Raw genomic sequence first — 23,830 nt, forward strand, 5'->3', positions numbered from 1 at the left:
TGCATCAGGGGACAGGACACTGAAACATCAGGGTGGCAGAAACCGAGCGGTAGGTGCCATTGTAAGGAGTACGGAGTAGAAAATAGTATAAGAGAGGGAAAAGCACAAAAGGGAGAGGGCCCTGCTCATGAGAGCTTTCATTCTGAAGGGGAAGGGGCAGACATACCAGGGTGACACAGATGGAGTAGAAGGGAGCCATGTAGCAGAGGGTTAGGATGAGAGATGGCTGGGTTTGATGAAGTGGGTCTTGAGAGCCCATTAAAAGTTTTGTAGAGAGGTGGAGAGTCTGAAAGTGAGAGGTAGAGAATTCCAGAGGTACGGAGCACCATGGTCAAAATCTTGGAAGCAGGAATGGGAGGAAGTAATCAGTTGGCAGGAAAGGCGGCATGAATTTGTGGCATTAAGAGGCCAGGTGGGAGTGTAAAGGGAGATAACGTCAGATATACAAGGGTTCCGTAGAGTCATACAAAGGGAAAGAAATAGGTGTTGCTGAAATGATCTATTCCTGGAAGAACAGAAGAGCTGTTTAAATTTACCGATTAATATTTGGAAAGTTAACCCACCATGCTAGTTGGAAGACACAATTGAAAAGAACAAAATAAAACAAAAACTATTACAACAGCTTCAATATTATAAATAATCAACTTATTTTTGCTACCTTTTTATGGGTATGGGTCATTAGGTCGACCAAACTTAGGTCGACCACTATTGGTCGACATGCATTAGGTTGGCATGGTCGCTAGGTTGACATGGTCTTTAGGTCGACATGAACAAGGTCAACATGGAAAAAGATCGATATGAGTTGTATACTTTTTTGGTGTCGTTTTCTTCGTACAGTGACGGGGAACCCCAATGAATGCACCGTATCCCCTCACATGGTGAACGACTTCAGGCAAGGTGCATCACTCCGCTACCGCTGCACAGGTTACTATTCCCAATCATAGTCCACGTGGATGGTAAAGTATGAAAAAGTTCAAAATATTAAAAGAAAATGTAAAAAATGCATGTCGGGCTTTTTCCATGTTGACCTAGTACATGTTAACCCAGTGACCATGTCAACCTGGTGACCATGTTAACCTAATGCATGTTGACCAATAGTGGTCGACCTTAATGACCGTATCCCTTTTTTATTTTGTGTATTTGTTTCTGGTTTTTTTTTAGTTATTGAGTAGTAGTTCTGAAGATTATAGACACTCAGAACCTATGGATCCACATGAGTGTATAACAGTTTCATTATCTGTTGGAGCCTCTACATCCCATTTATCTCAAACCACACAACCAAGCAGCTATAATACAGCAGACAGTGGAAATGGAGGTCAATGGCTTTGAGTTAAAGTGCTATTCACTTTTTGGCTCAGCAAGAAGCTTACAATTTCTGTTCTTATTATCATGAACCCACCTCCTCATACCAGTGGAAGAACAAAGCCAAGTGCCTATGTGAGGTTTATGAATAAATTAGAGGTGATCCACTTTAAGTGCTGCCTACAATGTCCTTGTCAACAGAGAACACTTAAAAAATGTGCCTATGGACGGTGGCTACTGACAAACATCATATCTTTATCACATGATAATGGTTGAGGGTCAGAGATTTGTCCATTTGCTTCTATTGGCCTCACCATTCTTGGGTGTTATCTACAGGAGACTGAAAGAGGTGTGATAAAGCTTTGTAAAACTAGACTCGTAAACGTTAAACCCATTACAGCAGTTCATCAGATGCACTGTTGTCTGTTTCTTTTGGTTAATTAGTGCAACTACAGTATAAACTGTTCTTAGTAGGCACGAATAGCCAGTTTGCCTGTTTCCACCCTCGACAACATCAAAGGTTTATTGTTAGACAGGTCACTGCATATAAACCCCGGCAGATCACACACTGGACATATAGTATAGTGCTGCGGTAATGGAAACTATGCTATTAATTACAAGAAATAGAGGAAAGTGTAATTACTCGTATAGTAAAAATACATGTTTTAACTTTTATATTGTTGTTTTCTTGGATGTTGTGTTTTGTTTTTGTTATAACTTGTTTCATGCTGTTACAGAGTTCAAGTAGAGATATTGGGGGTCATTCCGAGTTGTTCGCTCGCAAGCTGCTTTTAGCAGCTTTGCACACGCTAAGCCGCCGCCTACTGGGAGTGAATCTTAGCTTATCAAAATTGCGAACGAAAGATTCGCAATATTACGAAAAGACTTCTCTGTGCAGTTTCTGAGTAGCTCGAGACTTACTCTGCCAGTGCGATCAGTTCAGTGCTTGTCGTTCCTGGTTTGACGTCACAAACACACCCAGCGTTCGCCCAGACACTCCTCCGTTTCTCCAGCCACTCCCGCGTTTTTCCCAGAAACGGTAGCGTTTTTTCACACACTCCCATAAAACGGCCAGTTTCCGCCCAGAAACACCCACTTCCTGTCAATCACACTCCGATCACCAGAACGAAGAAAAAACCTCGTAATGCCGTGAGTAAAATACCTAACTGCATAGCAAATTTACTTGGCGCAGTCGCACTGCAGACATTGCGCATGCGCATTAGCGACTAATCGCTCCGTTGCGAGAAAAAAATAACGAGCGAACAACTCGGAATGACCCCCATTGGCCTTTTTTAAATACTTGTTATCATCTATGTATATGAGGAGCCACAATCACAAATGCCAACCCAACTACAAACTACAGCTACTAAATGACAGGACATGGCAGGCTCTATTTCTCGTGGCCACCTTCATGCCATACATACTACTCTGATGTAAGATCATCAAAAGACAACAGCAGTGGTACTTTAGAATGTAAGCTCTCATGAGCAGGGCCCTCTTCCCTCATGTGCATACTTTCTGCCAACCTTATACTTATTTCAGTGTCATCTGCTGATGCAGATATGTTTATATACCCTGTACTTGTTCTATATTTTCTTGAACTGTAAGTCAGTGTGTTTTTGTTTTGTTAATTTGTTTATGTACTATGTAATTAAGTGCTGTGGATCCCTTGTGGTGCAATATAAATAAAGGATTATAATAATAATAATAATAATAATAATTATAATAATAATAATAATAATAATAATAATACTTCTTATATCAGAAGAGCTTCTTATCACCAAAAGAGGAATATAGAGAACTTGCTTTATATATGAAAGAGTTTGAGACTTAAGTTCAGAACTTTCTTCCATGGTTTTCAAGACCATCAGTCCAGCAGACACCAAACAGCACACCGAAAATATTTAATAGCAAAATTCAAATGTATAGTAACCCATAGTAACCGACAACCAATCAGACATTCGCTTTGACTGTCTGACCCACAAAAAATCAATCACAGCTCACTGCTGATTGGTTTTCTGAGCCCATTGTTTGAAAATAAGCCCCAAGACCATCAGTCCAGCAGACACCAAACAGCACACCGAAAATATTTAATAGCAAAATTCAAATGTATAGTAACCCATAGTAACCGACAACCAATCAGACATTCGCTTTGACTGTCTGACCCACAAAAAATCAATCACAGCTCACTGCTGATTGGTTTTCTGAGCCCATTGTTTGAAAATAAGCCCCAGGGCTAGTTCTAGTGATTTTACACTAGTCTGCCTATATTTGATATAATTTTATGATGATAATTATATTCAGATTCCACTATGTGTCATCCACCATAACATAAAAACAGAATTTGAATAGTGTTTTGCCTTAATCGTACCAGATTCTTAGTCCGTGCAGACAGAATGAACTGCTCACCCTATCTTTGCAGAGGCAGATTAGCATGAAGCCAAGGAAATGCAATATCTAATCCACTTAGCATGTATAATTAAGAAAAAAGATTTGTACAACACTTTTCTATTCGTCTGACATGTTGCAACAGGCCTCCACTATGCCATGTGTACAGTTCTACTAGTGCTGGGAAAGCTTTGTGTGGATGATGTATTAATCAGAATATTTAATGTGCATTAGTCAATATTAGTGAGCTGTGCAATGCTTAGGCTTACCAGATCAACTGTGTCAATCTTGTCACATATGGAAAATACAGGCAGGCTGCATGATTACAGTTACAGCTAACCCACATGCAGGCTGAATGACTGCTTAGTAAAAACTACAGACACACGACATGAATATGATCTAATGCACCATGTGTATTATATCTTATTTACATGGCTTTACAAGAAAAGGCTGCCATCCCCAGCAGTGATACCTGCTATATACAGGACAACCTTATGGCTATAGTTCTTCAACAATACAAGAATTACTTCCAGCAACATATTTCTCATTTTATAGATTCTATTTTGTGTTGCAGCATCAGAGGTAAGTACCGCACCTACAACGATAGAAATTTTAGTAAAGATGCCTACAATAATTTCTCATCAGATATCCAGCAGAAGTTACGGGCATCAATCAATAATAACACAATTTACAAGTTATGCTTTACTAGGGCCTGATCAGCCTCTAGCCCCTTACTCCGGTCCCTATCGCAGATATTTACTACAGGCCGATACTCCAAGTAGGCACTATATGTAACTGGATAAGAGTTTAATACCCAACTTTCCTACACTGTAGGGTATGCACACTAGAAAATGGGCCTCCACTTATGTCGATACTGATTTCCCCAAATTGCAACCCTGCAATTAATAGCAATGGCCGGATGTAATGAAGACCGAGTAGGCCGGAGGTGTGGGTTCCCGGCCGAACTCGGACATTCTTTTAAAGCCAGAATTATGCCTTGTAAATAATAATTGCCGCTTTAAAAAACATTGAAGTTTGGCCGGGAACCCGTACCTCTGGCCAACTCGGACTTCATTACATAGCATTCAAGATATCCCATCAATATTATCTTTTAACATTGCAAAGAGTGATAATGGAAACTCGGGCAATATCATTATGATTCAATTGAGATACTCCTATAGCTTCCTGCCTGCAACTGAAAGCATTTAACTGTTTTAAGTCTAGAGGGCTTTAAATGCATTGAGATTCCAGAAAAGATTAGTAGCCACAGTTCCAGTGCTAGTACATCATAAGAAAGCCATGTCATATTTTTGCACACTGCTGCACAGTCTAAAACTGTACTATGCTCTGGGCTTCTGCCCACTCAGTAAGAATGCAGACAGTACATAAGCTACCATTAGCCCATGTGTTATCCAATTCTCCAGCGGTTGGAGAGCTGCCAGTGACAACACATGCTGCTTGCTTAACCATGTTTTAAAACAGAAATGAGATTTTTTTTCTTTTTATAAAATAAAGAAGGTATATTTTCCTTAAAGAAATCCAGTTTTTGCAAGAACATTCTTCTGCTCGCCCAGAAAGTTTGTTTTCCACGTGTAATAAGAAGTAACAGAAGAAGGAACAATTATACAAATCTGCCATTTAAGAATGACCCAGTAACACCAACTCTATATATAGAAACTGGCACAAAAACAGAAGGACTTAAGAGTTAAGATCTGACATGCATTCATTAAAAAAATAATATCTGCAGGCATCCACTTCAAGCATCTTTTTCATATCATTTATTACATTGTCTGAAAGTGGACTGATCGCCCACCAAAGTAGCAAATAGGATCAACGTAAAACAAAAACACTAAAAAAAAAAATGCTACGAGCGATAGTGTTCCTAAAAAGCAGCGATGACTGCATTTGTTTTTAACGCACCAGGCTCCAAGCCCCTAGTGAACTGACAGCATATGTTAGGCAACTTCTGGGAGTTAGCAATAAACAAATCAGGTCAGCATCTGGCAGATCCTGCCAACACTTGTCTTTTGGTGGTTCTAAATTGATAATTATGGTGACTTGACACTAGGAAAAGAGAGGGTGCCTAATGTACATACACATAAATAATTATCCTCACTGTATTTAATTTACAGATGTGCAAAAAGGACCAGTTTCCACCTTCAAAAGTGTCTCGACACTTAGGGTATTTTAACTGCTCTAATTACTGTTGAGAGCACATAATTAGAAGTACTGATCACACTGTCAACAGCTAGTCTGCTACAGCATAGGCTTAACTTACTACGAGAAATATCAAAACGCCATCTAAATGTACAGTAAACCACGTTCCTGATAAAAAAAAAACACACACACTGAATACTGAAATACATTTCCAGCGAAAACATATTTAATAAGTTTCAGTGATCACTCAAGTACAAAAATAAGTACATTGTTTATATATTTTGTGAGTAATGAGAGACTGCAACTTTACATGTACTCAGCATATACGGTAAATACAAGTGAATATAGTTATTTAATATGTTTGTAATGGGTATGTTTCTTCAAATGACGTATATTTTGCCAAGCAGGAGAAAATACTGATTTGCAAGCGGATAAAAAGCAAATACTTAAGATAGTGGTGGTTATTTATTGGTGGCTCTTTGTCCATATTGCTGCTTTACTACTACATACAGACCTGTGTTTCCCATTTCATCGACCGATTTCTACCACATGTTTACTTCACGTGATGGTGAAAGCTGAGGACGTCTATAAAGTTGCTGAAATCTGAGCTTCTACTTGTTTTCCGATGTCTTGGACAAATAAGTTTAGGGGGAGCTAGGCAGGAGAATAAAAGAATAAAAAGGGGGTCTTGCAGTTTCATCTTGCTTTCATCTTGGTCATTCAGTCAGCCATTCAGTGGCCTATTCAGCTGAGCTTTTCATTATGCAAAAAAATGCTAATCCTTTTCCGATGCTTTCACACTTGTATAAACCACCATTCCTTCAACAGAAAAGTAATTATATCAGTTTACCTTCCTGTCAAAAAACAGGATTAATATTCAGATAGCAGAATCTCCTTTTTTTCTAATTTCTGCAGTAGGAAGCTAAAGATTATTAGGTAAAGTATTAAGGAGAGCAAGAGTCTTTTTTTCTCCTCCTGAATATGAATGTGTTATCAAAAGCAATGGGGATGAAAAAAACCCTTCAGCTGCTGGGGAGTGGGGGGTGTGTGTTTCTTTTCAGTCTCAGAACTGACCTTCCGTTTGCTGGGGCCCGAAACAGAATAAGCCTCATTCGGGTCTATTAATCAGAGACAAATTATGAAAGAATGTGGCTGGACTGGTTGACACTACACTGTCTTGGAAGACTCAGTAACAGCCTTGTAACAATGTCCTCTTCATGGGGCAATGAACAGCCATGACAAATGGAGCAGAGCCACTATTTATTTGCATATGCAAATTCCCTCACAAGGGAAACATGTACAAACAAGTGTCACTGTGAGGTGGATTAGGCAAACAACATTTTCTTCTTAGGACATTCTGCAACCCAGAACATTAGTCAACACAATTAAACCAGTCTCCATGGCTACTAATGAAATTTTGCCATGGTATGAGTTAAATTAGATAGCTAGATATGTTTCCACAATCCAACTTGAAATCCATTATGATTGCAGAACAATGCAGCAATAGTGCTTGCCTGATCTATGCCAGCTCAACGAGCCTCTGAAGTTGACAATTTGCATATGTTAATATAATTAAGCACTAATTCCATGAAACTTGTACATGCACCTTCTCTGAGCACTTTACTGTTTGAACGATAGCCAAGTCCTTAACCCTGTGAAAAGGCCTGGAACAGGGAGCTCTGATTGTGGGTGCAGCCCCAAGGCAGACACAGAAAGGCTCTTCTGTAAACACTGAGATCAACCTGGCCTCTCATATATCTGTCACCAAACTGCATGGAGCCTGTGCACCTACACTTTGCCGAATGTATAGCGAAACATACACTGACACAGGCGTAAACTACAATAAATGTATAGTATATAAACAAGACTGTGTATAGTATTGTTTAGTCATAGTATATAAACCAGATTATATATAGTGTAGTATACAGTATGTAGTAAATGTATAGTGCGTATTTAAACAAGACTGTGTATAGTATAGTACATGTATAGTACATTAACCAGATTATCTACAGGATAGTATACTGTATGCTGGAAATGTCTAGTATATAAACAAGACTGTGTATATTATATGTATAGTATGTAACCCAGATTATCTACAGTATTGCATATGTTAGAAATGTCTAGTATATAAACAAGTAGACATATAATATAGTATAGCATATGAGTAAATGTATAGTATGTAAATAAGACTATGTATAATATAGTATACTGTATAAGTCAGATTATGAGTATATGTATATAAAATAAATTTTGTTTAGTATATGTAGTAAATGTATAGCATATAAACAAGACTGTATATATATATATATATATATATATATATACACATATATATGTGTATATTATAGTATAGTATAGTATATGAACCAGATTATGTGTAGTACATGTATAGTATATAAATCACATTATATATAGTATAAGTAGTAAATGTATCGGATATAAATAAGACAATGTATAAGTATATAAACCAGACAATATGTAAATTGAGTGGCACAATTCTATCTATCTATCTATCTATCTATCTATCTATCTATCTATCTATCTATCTATCCTCATTATCTATCTCAATAACTTTAAACAATCAAGATCATAATTGGGCTTTCTCGTCATTTTTACTGAAACACATACTACAACTGAGAAAACATGAAAAGTGTTGAAAAAAAAGAGCATGCAATAACTAATGATCTTTGCCTAAATATATGCAGAGGCAATTAAGCAATGTTAATTACTATGACAGCAGTTAATTGAATATAATTAGATATTTTAATCCACTGAATAAAGCAGAGTTAAGATTAATTTTATTGAGATTAATTGTAAATAAGAATAGATTAACTGAGTGTTTTGACATGTATAAAAAGTGGTTCTGCAAATTATTTAGAACAGCTCAGCCAGAAGAAGAGAAAATAAATTCCTATATTATTCTAATGTCACACCTCAGATTCATCTCCTGAATAAACAGTACATTTCAAACCGAAATAGACAGGAATCTTTAAGAAAAACAAACAGTTTCTTGAGATTAAAGCTCCTTTTGTCCTTTTTCATGGGCATTTCTTTTACCAGACTAAATTAAGCGAGTCTGCAGTACGGTTTTCGGAAGGAACATTTCACACTGAATGGAAAAAATGTTCTATCACATATGAAATTCATGCAGCTGTGCGGAACTTAGTCCAGCTGGTTTAAGACTATAAAACAACAGCATTTGATAGGCAATAGGCCTTTGTAAACTGTTTTTTTTAGTACTATTTTTAAAATTTTCGAATAGATTTTTTTTCCCCTCTGCATTATAATGAAAGGGAAGTTATTAGAAAACAATAAAATATTTTGAGAAAAAAAAGTGTTGGGGAAAAGAAAGGTAACTGGAATGATGGAATGGGCCTATCACCAGGAAGAAAACGACAGGAATGCAGTGTAAACATGGCTCACTACTGCTAGTTTAATGCTTTGGCCTGTCACTAGTGGCAAATCGATCAATCCATTCAAGATATGATTATCTAACCTCCGTACTGCTTTAATTCTCAGCAGAAAATCCAGAGCTTCTGTATTCTTGAACTGGGTTCTATAGTGGATGCTATTTAATAAAATTAAGCACACAAGCCAGGACTGCTGAAGAAATCACAGCTAGGAAGGGTGCTTCAATTGATTTTGAAATAAATCAATAGGTGATTAACACAATATTTTTAAAGCCGTAGAATGAAGATATATTATGTAAACAAGTGTATTATATTTCCAATATCCATTCTTTCCTTACAGAATGAGAGGTCTGTGATATCACGTTTGCCTCCGCTCCTCACCGATATGGTTCTTCTAATTTTTTTTCCGATCAAAATCCCAACAAGGCTACGACAAGTCATTCCGCAGTGTAAGATTTTAAATCATCCAACCTCTTCTAATAGACTTGAGACTTATTGAGGTAGAAACCATAAAAAATGAAGAAGGGAAATTTAATCCCTGAAATATTGATTTGCACATTAATATCATATAGGCAGAGGGCAATTTGGCTTCATGGAAATGACACATTGTCGACCCTTGGTGAAGTCAGAGCCAATTTAACTGCTGAACATGTCTGAATCTCCAGAGTTATTACGGGCTTCCCTTCTTGCCTTTATGACATTTCTTCAGCCTACCAATGCAATCTTAAATGTATTATCTTTAAGAAATAATTGTAAAACCTCAGGGGTTTTCCTGTTAATGGAAGGGAGTCTAAACCACATCAGATTCTGAAATGCAACATTAAACCCTTGCAATCAACAAAACCACCTCAATTCTCATCCATCCACTACAAGATCTAATATTGTTATTAGAGATAATCAAATTTCATTGTGTAAATTTAGGCTCGTGGATTGGAGCAGTAAATTCTTCTATATTAATGTGATTCCACAACACCCTTATGCTAAAGTTGCTGGCAAAGCGTCTTTTTTTTTTTTTAAAACAGCTACCAAAGCTACCTAATTGGGTAAATGTTCTCCAAGATTCTGAAATGGAATTGCACTTACGATCAGCTGATGTCTTCTCCTCTTATTTTGAGCTCTGCCTAATTGATAACTTCAATTTGAGAGAACAATTAACCAGTGACATTGCATAAGGCAACAGCAGGTACCATGACTGCCTTACAGATGGTCCACCTGACCTTCTCTTTGTTTCTGGGGACTATATTTATTTATTTCTTTTTATACAGATTTATGACTTTTGTCTATTTCCTTGTTGACATTTACGTTTCTTATCATAAACAAGGAGGCTATTAGCATATACTTGAACTGGAGATTATAAATCTCAGACTCATTTGAAATAAAGGCAAATCAACTCCAATATGAGCTGATTTCTCTACCAATCACATTAAGTATAGAAAAAAGGATACTGAGAAGAAATACAAAAAGAATAAGCTTTGGAGGCTATTGTTGTTCATCCAATTGCTCAAACAGCTGGCTTGTCCTGTTAGATAGTCTCTGCTCCCCTGCGGAGTAAAGCAGTGATGATATAGGAAGCAAACAAAAACAATCTTTTTTTCTTTTTCTTTTTTGCAGAATATTATTATTATGATTATTATTATTATGATTATTATTGCTGTTGTTATTATTATTATTATTATTATATGCTATGAGTTTACTGCCATGGTCCTCATGGTGTTGTTTAGGTATAAAGAAAAAAATGATATAGAAATGCATATTTTATGTATCTTCTATTTGTAAAGCTTCCCAAGTAAGTGCTCTGCCTGGACTCAGCAAAAAAATGGATTGTAGAAGTGGAAAACCTGACCCAAAGCCCAGTAGGTTCCTGTCAGAATCATCTGTAAACAGAAAGTAGAACAAGTGCTGATGGCACTGAGAGTGTTACATACCCAGACTGTGTTTTTGCATTGCTTTCAATGGAAGCGATCGATGCCCATGTCACTGTCGTGTCCCAATCGCAGCCAAGTCTCTACCTCAATCTAAGCAGCAGCCCCACAGACTGGGCTGCATATTTCACAGCCTCCGCTTCCACAATACCACAAATATTATATTTTCTGGGCTCTTGAGCGTTGATTGCTCACAAGGACCAAGCCACTGAAAATCCATAGGAAGAGGAGAAAATGCATAGCCTCTTTTGCCTGCCATCTACATGAGCTTTGATTAAAAAGGGCGAAGGGTTAATAAAAAAAAAGGGAAAATGGAATGAAGCAGAGGAAATGCAACTGTCAGACAACGGGATGACCAGACTTCCGTCACAACAGCCTGTTTGGATAAATATTAGCCACCATCTTCAACATGAAGTTGGCTTTGTTTTATGCAGATCAAGCCCCCTCCCTTCTGTTTCTATTTTTTTTTTCTTGGGTGAGCCTGAACATTTATTCTCTACATTTTAAAGAAACATGGATAAAACCCCAAAAGACCCACGAGGGTTAAAAAGGAATGGAGGTGACTGTTTTGCCCTCTCTAACTCCTCTTGTCTTCGGCTGAAGCCAATAATCCCCCCAGCACAACTTGCAGGTAACACAATAAGCTTGTCTGCTACACTACCAACTTCCATCCGATTGCAAGGCTGGTTTCACAATCAGATTAAGGGAGATTGGAATTGGAGAAAGGGAAACAAGTGGGCAAAAAGAAAGGAGCAGAAAATGAGTATGCAGTGCCAAATTATACTGATGAAAACAGAAGCCTGAATGTGGAATGTGTTTTCTATTCATCATAAACTGTACCAAATGTGTTCTAGAGATAAAGGGCATTTATAAATTGAGGGACTTTTTAATGCAAGTTGTTGCTGGGTTTGTTTTTCTCTTTTTGTAGTTGTATTTTTTTTCTGTTTTGCTATGGTGGGAAGCCAGTGACTTTTATGTCAGCCTCATTGTGTGCACAGCCAGTGTGGCTGATAGCAGGGAGTGGAGAGATGAGTTATGCCTGCCCCTGAAGCCTGCAGCCAGCACAGGACAAGAAAGCTCCAGGAGACAGTCTAAAAACCATCCCCCCACGGCCTTTCTTTGCCGGCCACCCCCAGCTAGGTCATCTAAAGCTAGCAGACCGTACCACGAACAGAGAGAAAAAAAGAGACAGCAGATCTGCATATTTCTTTGTAGAGAAGCTTAACAGCATTATGCAGAATTACGACCAAGAGGAAAGAAGATAAAAAGGAAAAGCTATTTACTTTTTTTTTTTTAAAGCAGGATATTTTTAGAAAATATTAAGAATAACAACTTTTTGGTGCAATCCACGTCAGAACTAGTACTTTTTTCCTCCCACTTGGAGCAAAACACATACCTGCAGTCTGAAAATGCCTGAAATAAATGTAGATCATTGTTCAAACTGGGAGGAAAATGTGGTAGTAGAGTCACGCTTCAGAATTTTTATTTATCTTTAGAGGGGAAATGCAGCTTCCAGACATCCCTGGCCAAGAGATGTGGAGCTTTTCCTTTTTTTTTTTTTTTTTTTGACAGCCAGGCTTCTCGCTGTCTGACAGTTTTTTTCCCCCTGCGTTGAGATGCCTAATCCAAGCTGCGACGGAGAGAAAACTGGAGTGGGAAAAGAGGAAAGAAAGGAGAGCGGACACCCAGCAGTAATCAGTGCGGACTGCTCCCTGGTATGTCAGCTCGGACTAAAGAAAAGAAAGGGGGAGTTAGCTGGGATCTGTGCAGATGGGGAACGTGTGTGTATGTGTGTGTGTGTGTGCGTGTGTGTGTCTGTGTATGTGAAAGAAACAAAGTGAGGCTCTGAGCGAGCAAGCAGAGAGAGAGAGAGTGGGAGAGTGCGAGAGAGCAAAATATCAAAGATTGTGCAAGATCAGCCTGGAAAGATAATCAATACCCGACCTAAATTTAACACAAACTGCTCAATAAAAGTTAAAGAAAAAAAAAAACTTACTTTCCATTTCCCTCTTGCAGTTTTCACTCGATCTTCTTGTATAGACTGTGTGTGTCACTCTCTTCAGCTTATTCACAATAGCTGATCCCATCCAATAAAAGGATAACGTTCATCAAGAGGACAAAAAAAAAATCAGAATAAAAAAAGGACAATCGTACAAAAAAAAAGGAATAATCCTGGAACTTTTTGCAGGAGTGCAGATACGAGGAATAGAGCGGAGAGGGGGCTCTGCTTGTTGTTCTGGGTCCGCTGGGTGTGAAAGCATGTGCCATCCGCTGCCTCGCTGTTTGCTTGTGAAGGGCTTGGGAAAAGGAGGAAAGGAAATGAATGTCTTTATTCTGCTAATTATTATCGTTTTAGCCCTGTTTAAAAAAATGGCTGATTAAGTTGAGTGCGCATGTCTTTGTGTGTCTGTTCCTGATATGCACTCTGGGAATGAGAGAGAGCGAGCGAGAAAGAGAGAGAGAGAGGAGAGAGAGAGGGGGAGGTGTAATTAGTGAGGTGATCAACAGTCTCCAGATTGCAAATGACGTGCAGCCCGGACTTAGAGCCGCTCGCTGGGGCTGTACAAACCACAACAATAATCAGAAGCAGGATCACAGAGCAGCCCATCCACTCCTGGCTGAAGACTTAATTACTAACACACACATGTATACAAACTATAGGGCTGGGGAGAATGAGCAGAATCGCAAAGATAATCACATACCAGAAGAATGATAAAAAAAACTCTCACATTTACCTTTCAAGGCATTTAAATGAAATGAGGTAGGAACCTTTCTAGACCACCTATTTTAGAGGTGTTCACAAGCCAAGTGTGTGTAAAAAATAAAAAAATAGAAAATAGTAAATTGAAATTTCAAAGTTATACTATAAAATTTATTGAATTATTTAAAAATTTTTATAATTATTTACATTTATTTAAAAAAATTGATTGTAAAATTAATATTGAAAGTACATGCTAATGTTATATGTTTTGATGGGTGTACGCTCTCTATGATAAGAAAAAAAGTACACTTGCTACTGTATTTCTACTTGCCGTACGCTTTCAGACACGGACATTCCCCGAAGCATTTTTGCGCTGGAGGAAAATTGGCAACGTACACGATACAATTTTAAGAAACTTCTGTGTATTTAAAATGTTTATGTTTATGAATGAACAATGGGTGAGATGATTATTAAAATATAATTTAAAAAAAACCCAATAACAATACAGCATATAATAAGGCTGATTAAGTGAAGTTGGTAGGTTACTTGGAAGTGTGTCTAAATTACACAGATATAGATATTTTGCGTAATCGCACAGTTTCAGCAACAGGAGTTCCACAAAGCAAAAGTAAATACAAGTTGAGAGCAAGGGATGTTTACAGTGTCAAAAGCCTAAGCAGGTGAACCATAACCTCATGTTGGAACTGACGTGCCTTTTAAGTCCAGGATTCCTGGGCTACGCGTCAAAAACTTGTCTTACTGTAGGCCTTAAGTACCAAGTCTGCCAAATGCCAGCAGAAAGGGTTAGCACTATTAAGGCTCCAGGTCTATTTCAGAGGAGTAAAAAAAATCATAACACACAGACAAGAATTTTGGCAAATCTAAGGTCAGCCATTTGAATATTTCACTTTTTGGCAAATCTGTTAGGTGAATAATGTTTAAAAATTAAACTTTTCATACGTAAAGCGTTAGCTGTGTTTCTAAGATGCATAATATTCTCAGAATTTGACTTACTATGGGTATATAGGTAGCAAAGTCACATGGAAACATATTTATGGAATCTTATGAACATATAACAAACAGATTTTGCATGATGGTTATTCCAGACCAAATATGTACCTTACTACCCAAGAAGATGATAGAAGAAACTGCACCGCGTAGCTGTATAATTGCTCCAAGCCTTCCCAAGAATATTTCTCTGAAAATCTCAAGTGGACCCTAGATTTCTCTTTATTATCCCCATACACACCTACACACAACAATTGCACAGTAATGCAATATGGGTGTGCATATATAAACAGACACACAGATAGGTATGCAAAAGCTGCGGAAAGTGGCATATGTGTATATATATATATATATGTCCTTTTGCGTGTTTGTGTATATATATATATATATATATATATATATATAAATACATTATTCAATAATCTATATAACATTTTATTGATACCGTCTTATTGAAAGTATTTGTCTTTTAGATTTTATGATAAGTAATATATATATATATATGTATATATGATAGATATATATATATACAGTATATATATATATATATATATATATATATATATGTGTGTGTGTGTGTGTTTGTATATATTACCATAAATATACAAATGTACTGTACAGTAGATGATCACCTGTGTGTGAATGTTAATTAGTTGTTAAGCGGAAGATCACTGAAAACTTATAAACCTGTCCAAACAATCTACGTGTACTAATAAATAATAAGAATTTATTTTCTCATACTGGCCCATTTTATGGAAATATCCATAGCTAGAAAAAGCACTATGAAAATACAAAAGGACATATCAGTCCTGTCATCCTTATTGTTGTAGCTTTCTTTATATCTTTTTAAGTATGGTTTGAGTGTTACTGAATTATAGCTAAATGGACAAAAGGGAAGGCAGGGAATGTGAAGAGGTGAGTTCCCATTTTCATTCTTTCCCCTGTGAATGTTTACTGCCCCTCCTAACCCTTTTATTCTCTGCCCTCTCCCTCTCTCTCTCTTCCTAAAAATAGTAGCTCTGGGGAAAAAAAAAAAAAAAAAAGATACTGCGGGAAGTTCAGTTAGAAGAAAATCAGGGATGGCCAGGAATCTAGGAAAAATCGAAGAAGGTTAAAACGGAGAGAGAGAGCCAGGTTGGCAGATGTGAAGGGGACGATATGAAGAGTGCAAGAGAAAGGACAGAGAGGAGGCAGCAGCGACCCGGGAGAGGAGAAAGGAGGGGAGGGAAGGATGGATGAAAGCGAGCAAGGAAAGAAGCAAGGAGGCAGGCAGCGTTAGGCAGATCCATTCAGGTTTGTTCTATCAAACTCTATCATGTTTATTATTTATGTTTTATTTCACTTTGATATCTCACCCATTTCCCCTTTATTTCTTTATTTTTTTTCCTTTCACTATTTATTTTAGCTTGCTTTTTATAGCTTTTCATTCCACAAATCATTGAGGTCTGCTGCTTTCATACAGATGCTTACTGTCCAAAATGTGTGTTCATTCCCTCAATCTTCTTTGCTTTCAACAAATTCTTAAGTTCATCAGTTCATTTCATTATTCTGAGGGCATTATTTTCCTGGGCATTTTTATAGCCATGCATGTTGAGTTTAAATACTGCATCCCAGTATATGTAACACCTCCTTCTTACTTTTACTGTTCCTTCCTTGATGTGTGTAAATAACCTCTTGCATGTACCTACCCTGTAGTCTGTGGTCATATGAGAATACTCTTCATTTCTGCATTTCATTTCGATTCTGCTTCTCTTATGCCTGAATTAAAATTCCTATTCTCCTAAAAAAAGTCATTTATTTCACTAATTGACTCTACGTTTTCACTCCCCTTTCCGATTGCTCCTGTTACTGTCATTTCCCTCCCCTCTGCCTTACAATCCTGCACGAATGCATCAGCCACAGCCTCTGATCTCTTCTTTTCTCCACATCCCATTCTTTTAAATCATTTTTTGACTATACCACAAGTACAATTTGAGTAACAAAGCACCTAGGTAGGAGTAATGCATCTCCTCAATATTTCTTTGATGTAGTATGCTCTGGGCCTTTTCAGCAACTAATGGGTTAAACAGTGAACATTGGTTTTATAAACAGAGCACGACTACTCTTTTTATGGGACGTGTGGTCACTTTATGTGGAAAATAAAGGCAAACATTTATTTAGTCTGTAAATCGATCTCAGCAAACAACTGAAAAAAAATAAAAAAAACTACTGCATGGACATGCTAAAACCTGTAATTACATAGCATCTCCCTTTTAATAGACGTCCCATCACTAATAACTGTCCCAATTCCCTCCCACCCTCTGCCCAAGGGAAAGAGAATCCATGTCTTTTGACGGTGTTCACTAAGTCTATAGAACAGCTCAGTTTGAAATGAGGTATTACAAGATTTCAGTGTTAGAGACCCTTTGTCTGAACTGGAGACACTTTCAGATCCCCAGCCCCCTCTTCTCAGCTTCTTTTTGTGTGTGTGTGTTGCCTCTCTTCCTCCCGGGGGCTATTTGACAAAGCAGTGTGTTAACTAACCTTTTCTTAAAAAAAAATATTTGGTAATAAATAAAAAAATACAAAATACACCCAACAACTTCTTTTCAATATATTTTAATTCCATAGCAATTTGTTCTATATTTGTTTAAATAATGTTGATATTTAGGAGAAGCCCCATAATTAATTCTAATTGCCTGCAACATACGCAAATCATTAACACCCACTGACATGTACATATGTAAATGTGTTGTAAATACAGTTGCCCGGACTGCCAATTACTGCCCCCTGTTTAAGTAACAGCTGATCCAAACAAAACAAACAATTAAAACAAACTTATTGCTGGTAACAATCACTCACTCCGGTCCTCTTGCTGACTTTTGATTGGAAACAAAATTATCTCAAGAGAAAGGAAAACACTTGGCTAGAGAGATTTGGAGAGGTGAGTACAGGTCCCAGAGAGCCTTTCTTCCAGTTTAATTTTACTCTTAAAGTACCCATACAAAGCCAGTTCATGCGAGTAGGATGCTCTCACCATGTAACTTTCATGCTTCTTCTATCACCCACTGGTGCCTTAGGCAACATGTGAAACATTTGTGGAGGAGAAGTCAAGGTGATATGTAAAGAGAATTAAGGAAGAGGAGCCAAGTTTTACTAATCATATACTTGCAAAAAAATAACAGAGAATGCGATAAAGGCGAGATATCGAAAGAAGGGAAGGAAGAAAAGAGCAAAGGTTGCATTAAAGGAAGCAGGGATAGCGGTGTTATGAACAAAGGGACAGAACACTGGAATAAAAGGAAAAAAAGATGACACGGAAGGGAGAAGGTAAGGTAGAATGAGCCAGGGCGCAGACAGGGTTATGGGTTCAGGAGCCCTCTGGGCTTTAAGAGGTCAAAGCTCTCTGACAGCAGCACCACCTCCCCCATTCCAGGCAACCATCCAGTGTTTATAAACAAATCACATCACTGCAGCCATAGAACAGCATCCTACTATCTCCAAAGCACTCTAATAGCTCTGACACTAAACCCCCAAAAAAAGAAAACCAAAATATTGACTTAACTCCAACAATTACACACTCTTTTAAATCCACCAAAAATCCTTAAAACCAAAATATCTGAAAAAAAATATTAAACATATTTCACTGTTAGGATTAAGGCAAGACCTAATAAAACATTATAAAATGACTAGCATACAGCAATAATAACAGCTAAATAATAATTAAATTGACCTGAAAAGTAAATCAAACAGACCTATTTAAAATGAATCTGCAAACAATACAGCTTATTCAATGTATTTAATTTACTGTAAACAAACAGTTTAAAAAACATACCCTGGTCTGGACAAATGACTAAAACCAACTATATAAATGTCAGTTTACCCTAAAAACAAGACAGAATTAAAAATAATATACAGTCATTTTAGCTGCTTATTTGTTAAAGAATCCATATTGTAACTACAAATATTGTACACAAAACTGTAAAAAAAAGCATAGAAACAAAAAAAAAAATTACACCAACTAAATGGATCAATACTTTATAGAAAAGATGCTTGCCCAGAGCCTATATTTTAAGCAAAAAACAAACACAATATATGTCTGCTTTAAAAATTTGCATATGTAAGCTAACTGTTACTGCTTCAAAATAGTTTTATATTTTCCATTTTTGAGACAAAAACACCCAAAAACGAAAGATGAAAGGAAACTATACCTCTGGAGAAAAAAGATCATCTTCTTTCCTTTGTCTATCAGCCTCCTGTTAAAGCATATGGAAAATGTTTTCAAAATGCCGAGATTTGGCACATTGTCATTGCAAAGAGAGGCGCGCAGTGATGCTGTTATAGAAAATGGGAAATAAATTCAGGATTGGGTGCTGCCTCCTTCAATGCGGATTTATCTAAGTTTAATTTAATATTCTGCAATCACTGTATGATCACATATAATTCACCTGGATTTTTAAGGGCTCCTCTTAAATACATTGACCAAGGCACAGCAGCATTTGGATAGATCAATGCATTTTATTTGCATTCTTTCAATTTTTGGAGAAATTTTAAACCATTATTAGCACTTGAATATATATAATAAAAACTGTTAGCATGCAATGGGCATGCCTCCTTGCAGAGAACCTTAACATCTAATGAAAGAACACCTGACTTTGACACCTAAATGGCACAAAATGGTTGTTTGTAAAACACTAAACCTTTAATCAAATTATTGGCATTTCAATTGATTAGATAAACTGAAATCTATAACAGACTACAAGTCATTTAAAATATTTATCTAATTTTTAAACAAACCACCCCAACCCCCCAAAATGATTATCAAAAGGCAAGAGAGACATTCTTAAGATATTACATTTCGATAATAAAATTATTTTCACCTGGAAAGGTCTAATAATATAAAAACGACAATGATGATAGTAATTATAATAATGAATAATTCAACAACCCTTTGACATACATAAGAGAACATAGTTCAAAAGGCAGCATTTGAAGAAATTTTAATACCATTTTTTTTAAACTCCTTGGACTATGAAAAGCATGATTTTAATAAACATAATTTTGTTATAATTAAAAGAAATAGCTCTGACCTTGTTCACCCAGAACCTATGAAAAACATTCTAATAAACATATTAAGGTTGGACACGTGGACAAATTAACCATTTATAAATATTCCTAAAATACACCATATATTAACTACTTGGCTGTTGCAGCTTCAGAACCTCTTTAAAACCATTCAGCTGCAGTTTACTTAAACCATATTCCTTTTTCAATAGTATAACGAAATCTTCTAAGCAACAATCATTTTTTTTGTCATTTTGTGCCAAAAGATGCAATTTATTTAGAGGGGAGGAATCTACAAAGTGGTGAAATGTAGGCTGCATGCTTGTGGCATTCTGACTATGAGAAGAGGAAGTGTTGCTGTAACGGGTATTATGTTTATTTGATAAAGAAAATCAATGGAAGTGGCTGTAAAGTAGTTAGTGAGGCGTGTGTTTGGGACTCGGGTTGAATAGTGACTCCGACGGGCTGGTCGATCAGCTATAAGAGCTTTGGAAATCTAACCTAACCCTCAGACCATGCTACTTCTTACTCACTGCAACACATGCTCCAGTCTGTCTCATCCACTCCTGCTCCCTGTGTTAACCCTTTCTGTCTACCAATCATTTCACTCTTTAACTCCTGCTGCTATTCCATAACTCTCTATTTCAATCCGGCATCTTATTTTAAACACAAACACTTTTATATTTAGTGTTCCACTAAGCCAAATGTCCCAAATTGTGTTTGAGGAATGTGCTGTGTTGGAACAACATTTTTTTTATCCTTTTAAAATTTTGCTTATTGGGATGTATTTTTTATTGAATGTATTATTTTCTGTTTATGAAAATTATATGTTTATTGTTTTTTTCTAAAACTTAGTTTTTTTTTTTTATATAGATGGTTGTTTAACCTGTGCTTGTGTGTCTATCAAACTATTTACCTATCTATCTTCTGAGATTTAAATGTATGTATTGTTTTTGTGACCTACAGTATAATACCCATGTAAGTTTAGCTTAGTGTAACTTAAACATGGCTTACCTGCTCTTCTGTCCATTTTTTTGCTTGTTCTACCCTGTTATCATTTGAAGGGTCACCTCTAGGTACCTATAAGCAATATCCGGAACAGAGCTTACCTCTGCCTCAGACTCAGGGGCTGGTGCATATGGCTGATATTATAGCTTTTATTTTTGCAGTGCAGATATTTTAATCTCTGAAAGTAACCAGCTACTCACGTTCTTACGTCCTTTTTTTTTTTTTTTTTTTTTGCAGAACTAAATGCACGTCCTTTGAAATATCTCTACCATATTCATGATTTGTCACTACACATTGTTTTCTTTGACTTGATGTCTTCAGCTGCAGAAATACACCCCCCACCCCCATACATTTCTACAGACTATGGACTAACAGCAATCCTCTACTATGTTAAATGTTTATTTCTTTATCTTTATTATTTCTGATTTGACTGTCTTGGATATATCTTTCATTTAGTTTACAATTTTATTACATAATCTGAGCATCTGAACCTTTATTAAAATGATATAATCATTGCAAAAATAGACATTTTATTCATTGTCACCCAATGTCATAACCTAGTTGTACCACTAACCACTGTATATGAATTATTTTTCTGAAATGATATACTAGATTATTTTTAATAATATTATTTTACAATATAAAGGTTGTTACTGCTTATAATTTTTCAAAATTTCTATCTATAAATCTATCCCTTTTTTGGCCATTATTCTGTGTTAATTTTTTCTTTTTTTTTTTGTTTAATTTCATATCTCATTCATTTTTTTCATTCTAATCCCAGGTTATCTATTTTGATTTACTGAGATCTATCATAAATTACCATTCCACTTCCCAATGCTGTCTGAGACTGATGCACTTGTAAAAACCACTGAACTTACCGTGAGAATATGAGGCAGAGGGAATAGATGGTAATAAGTGATGCAGAAATCACTGCAGAAGTTCCACAAATCTGCATCTTGGTGGAGCGGGTTTATCGGAATGACCTAGCTCATATCGAACTGTTTAGGCTGTGAGGTTTATTGGAAATGTACATGTGTGCTTCTGAATACCTGTCTTTTGGTTTATAAAACAATTGTAAATAAAGAAACATAACTCAAATGTGGCCCAATTGTGTTTTTCCACCAGTTCCACAATTGGTGTGTTTAATGGTTAGCTCGGCTCTACTGCAATATTTTAACCTGGACAAACCTATGAGTGGGCTTTAAGATATCTGTTAGTTACAACCCCTGACTTAGATCTTTCGTTGTGGGATTTGGGCCTAGATTCACAAAATGTAAGACTACTGAAAAGTAAAGGTATAGTAACAAGTGCTTGCATGCTGATACTTCACTGAAAATTCAGTAAGTGAGGCTTTGCATAAGCAGTTTCCATTGTGTTGTTCTTTTTTGTTACATTTTATTTGTGATTTAGAGCCCTCCAAGTCCAATTTGGAGAAAAGTGCTATATACGTAAAATCATTATGATTATAACATTGCCAGAGATGAAACACCTTACCTGGAATAGAAGGGGTAGCACAATCTTATATTTAAAAGGCTGCTTATGGAAAACAAAGTTACCTTATTAACGCTGATACATAAGCTTTACATATATATATATATATATATATATATATGTGTGTTTGTGTGTGTGTGTGTGTGTATGTATGTATATATATATATATATATATATATATGTACATATATATATACACATATATTTTATAAATTTACTCATGAACGCAATACATTAAATTTAAGTGAGTACAGTATAAGTGTATATTTATGGGTAAATGGACGTTAGTTGGTTAAATAGATGTATTCTGACTTGGTGGGTGTGTATATGTTTATTAGTTTTTTTTTTGTTTAGTGTAATCATATCACTTTCAATATAAAGTAATTTTAAGCTATTTTCAAAACCCACTCCACTTTTTAGAGTACTGTGAATAATTATATGTAGACAATTCTAAACCTAAGTCCCGAGGCTACCTATTATCATTATTTTTGGAGAGCCTTACTATAGTTTTAGGCAATTGTGTCACTCCTGTAGCTATGGTTATAGGTAGTATAAAACCAGTATAAACATCCTGTTAATACGCAAAATTGAATACTACTGTTCAGTCCCATCTAGTTCTATACATAATAACTGATCTCAATGATTTGGGAGAAAGGTGTATGTTGTTTAATTGTTCAGTGAGCAGTCAGTAGTACACTGTGTTCTCTTTGGTGATACTCTGTATCTCTCCTACCACCTTCTAGCAACATAATCACTGTAAATCTAAATTAAACTAATCCCTGCCATGTCTTGACAACTTGTAAAGATGATCTTCGTCTTGTTTCACTTAAGTCCTAGTAATAAGAAAATCCAGCATGCAGCTATCTGCTGGAAATTGTAAAAAGAAAATTCTAAAAGTCACTTTCTTAACCCCATTTTTGCCAGAAATCCAAAATAGGCCATATTTATAACTGGCGCATTCAGCCAGGTAGCTCATGGGCATCTCACTTAAACTGCTCAATTGTTTTTTATCATCTTTACGATGTAGAAAATTTCATTTCGGTGAGCTAACGTTACATCTAAAGGATTGAACAGCACCATGCTTTTAAAATCTCACATCTGTCCAACATCAGTGGTCATAACTGGAAACATGGAGCGTTCATGTTGCCGTTTGCTTCTTCTTACTATACGATGAAACTTCAAACTTAATGCCACGGACCTGCAACCTCTTGTCATGATCAACACAGTGGAGAGAGAGACTCGCCTAGCACATCAAAGTGGAGCTATTGTAGAGAGGCACCAAGACAGAAGTATGAAGTGTTGAGGATTATAGTGCAAGGAATAATGTCCCTGCAGCCGCTGCTACTACTACATTAAGTGGTGTATTCAACAAGCCCGTAAAAGCAAATTGCATAGTGATT

General features: G+C 36.5%; 1 protein-coding gene and 1 long non-coding RNA gene across 8 annotated transcripts in view; one reads left to right on the forward strand and one right to left on the reverse strand.

Annotated features, from left to right (window-relative positions):
• The window catches only part of ZFHX4 (zinc finger homeobox 4), a 296,146-nt gene that overhangs the window by 159,833 nt on the left and 112,483 nt on the right, over positions 1–23,830 (reverse strand). The window contains exons 1-3 of one of the 7 annotated variants that reach the window (XM_063923965.1): positions 10,703–10,887; positions 9,596–9,741; positions 6,362–6,666 (exon numbers count right to left, since the gene is read on the reverse strand). The exons of 1 other annotated variant lie outside the window; for it this stretch is intronic. The gene's annotated coding sequence lies outside the window, so the exon portion shown is untranslated. Of the gene's footprint in view, positions 1–6,361; positions 6,667–9,595; positions 9,742–10,340; positions 10,508–10,702; positions 10,888–11,182; positions 11,271–13,175; positions 13,263–19,078; positions 19,447–23,830 lie in introns of those variants that run through there. 5 more of the 7 variants (XM_063923966.1, XM_063923970.1, XM_063923963.1 and 2 more) reach the window with 5 other exon arrangements.
• Positions 13,761–22,037, forward strand: LOC134928334 (uncharacterized). Its single transcript, XR_010177897.1, has 3 exons — positions 13,761–13,940; positions 15,903–16,181; positions 21,177–22,037. It is a non-coding gene; the product is annotated as an uncharacterized LOC134928334 (long non-coding RNA).

This window comes from Pseudophryne corroboree, chromosome 5 (assembly GCF_028390025.1).
Source record: "Pseudophryne corroboree isolate aPseCor3 chromosome 5, aPseCor3.hap2, whole genome shotgun sequence".
NCBI lineage: Eukaryota > Metazoa > Chordata > Amphibia > Anura > Myobatrachidae > Pseudophryne > Pseudophryne corroboree.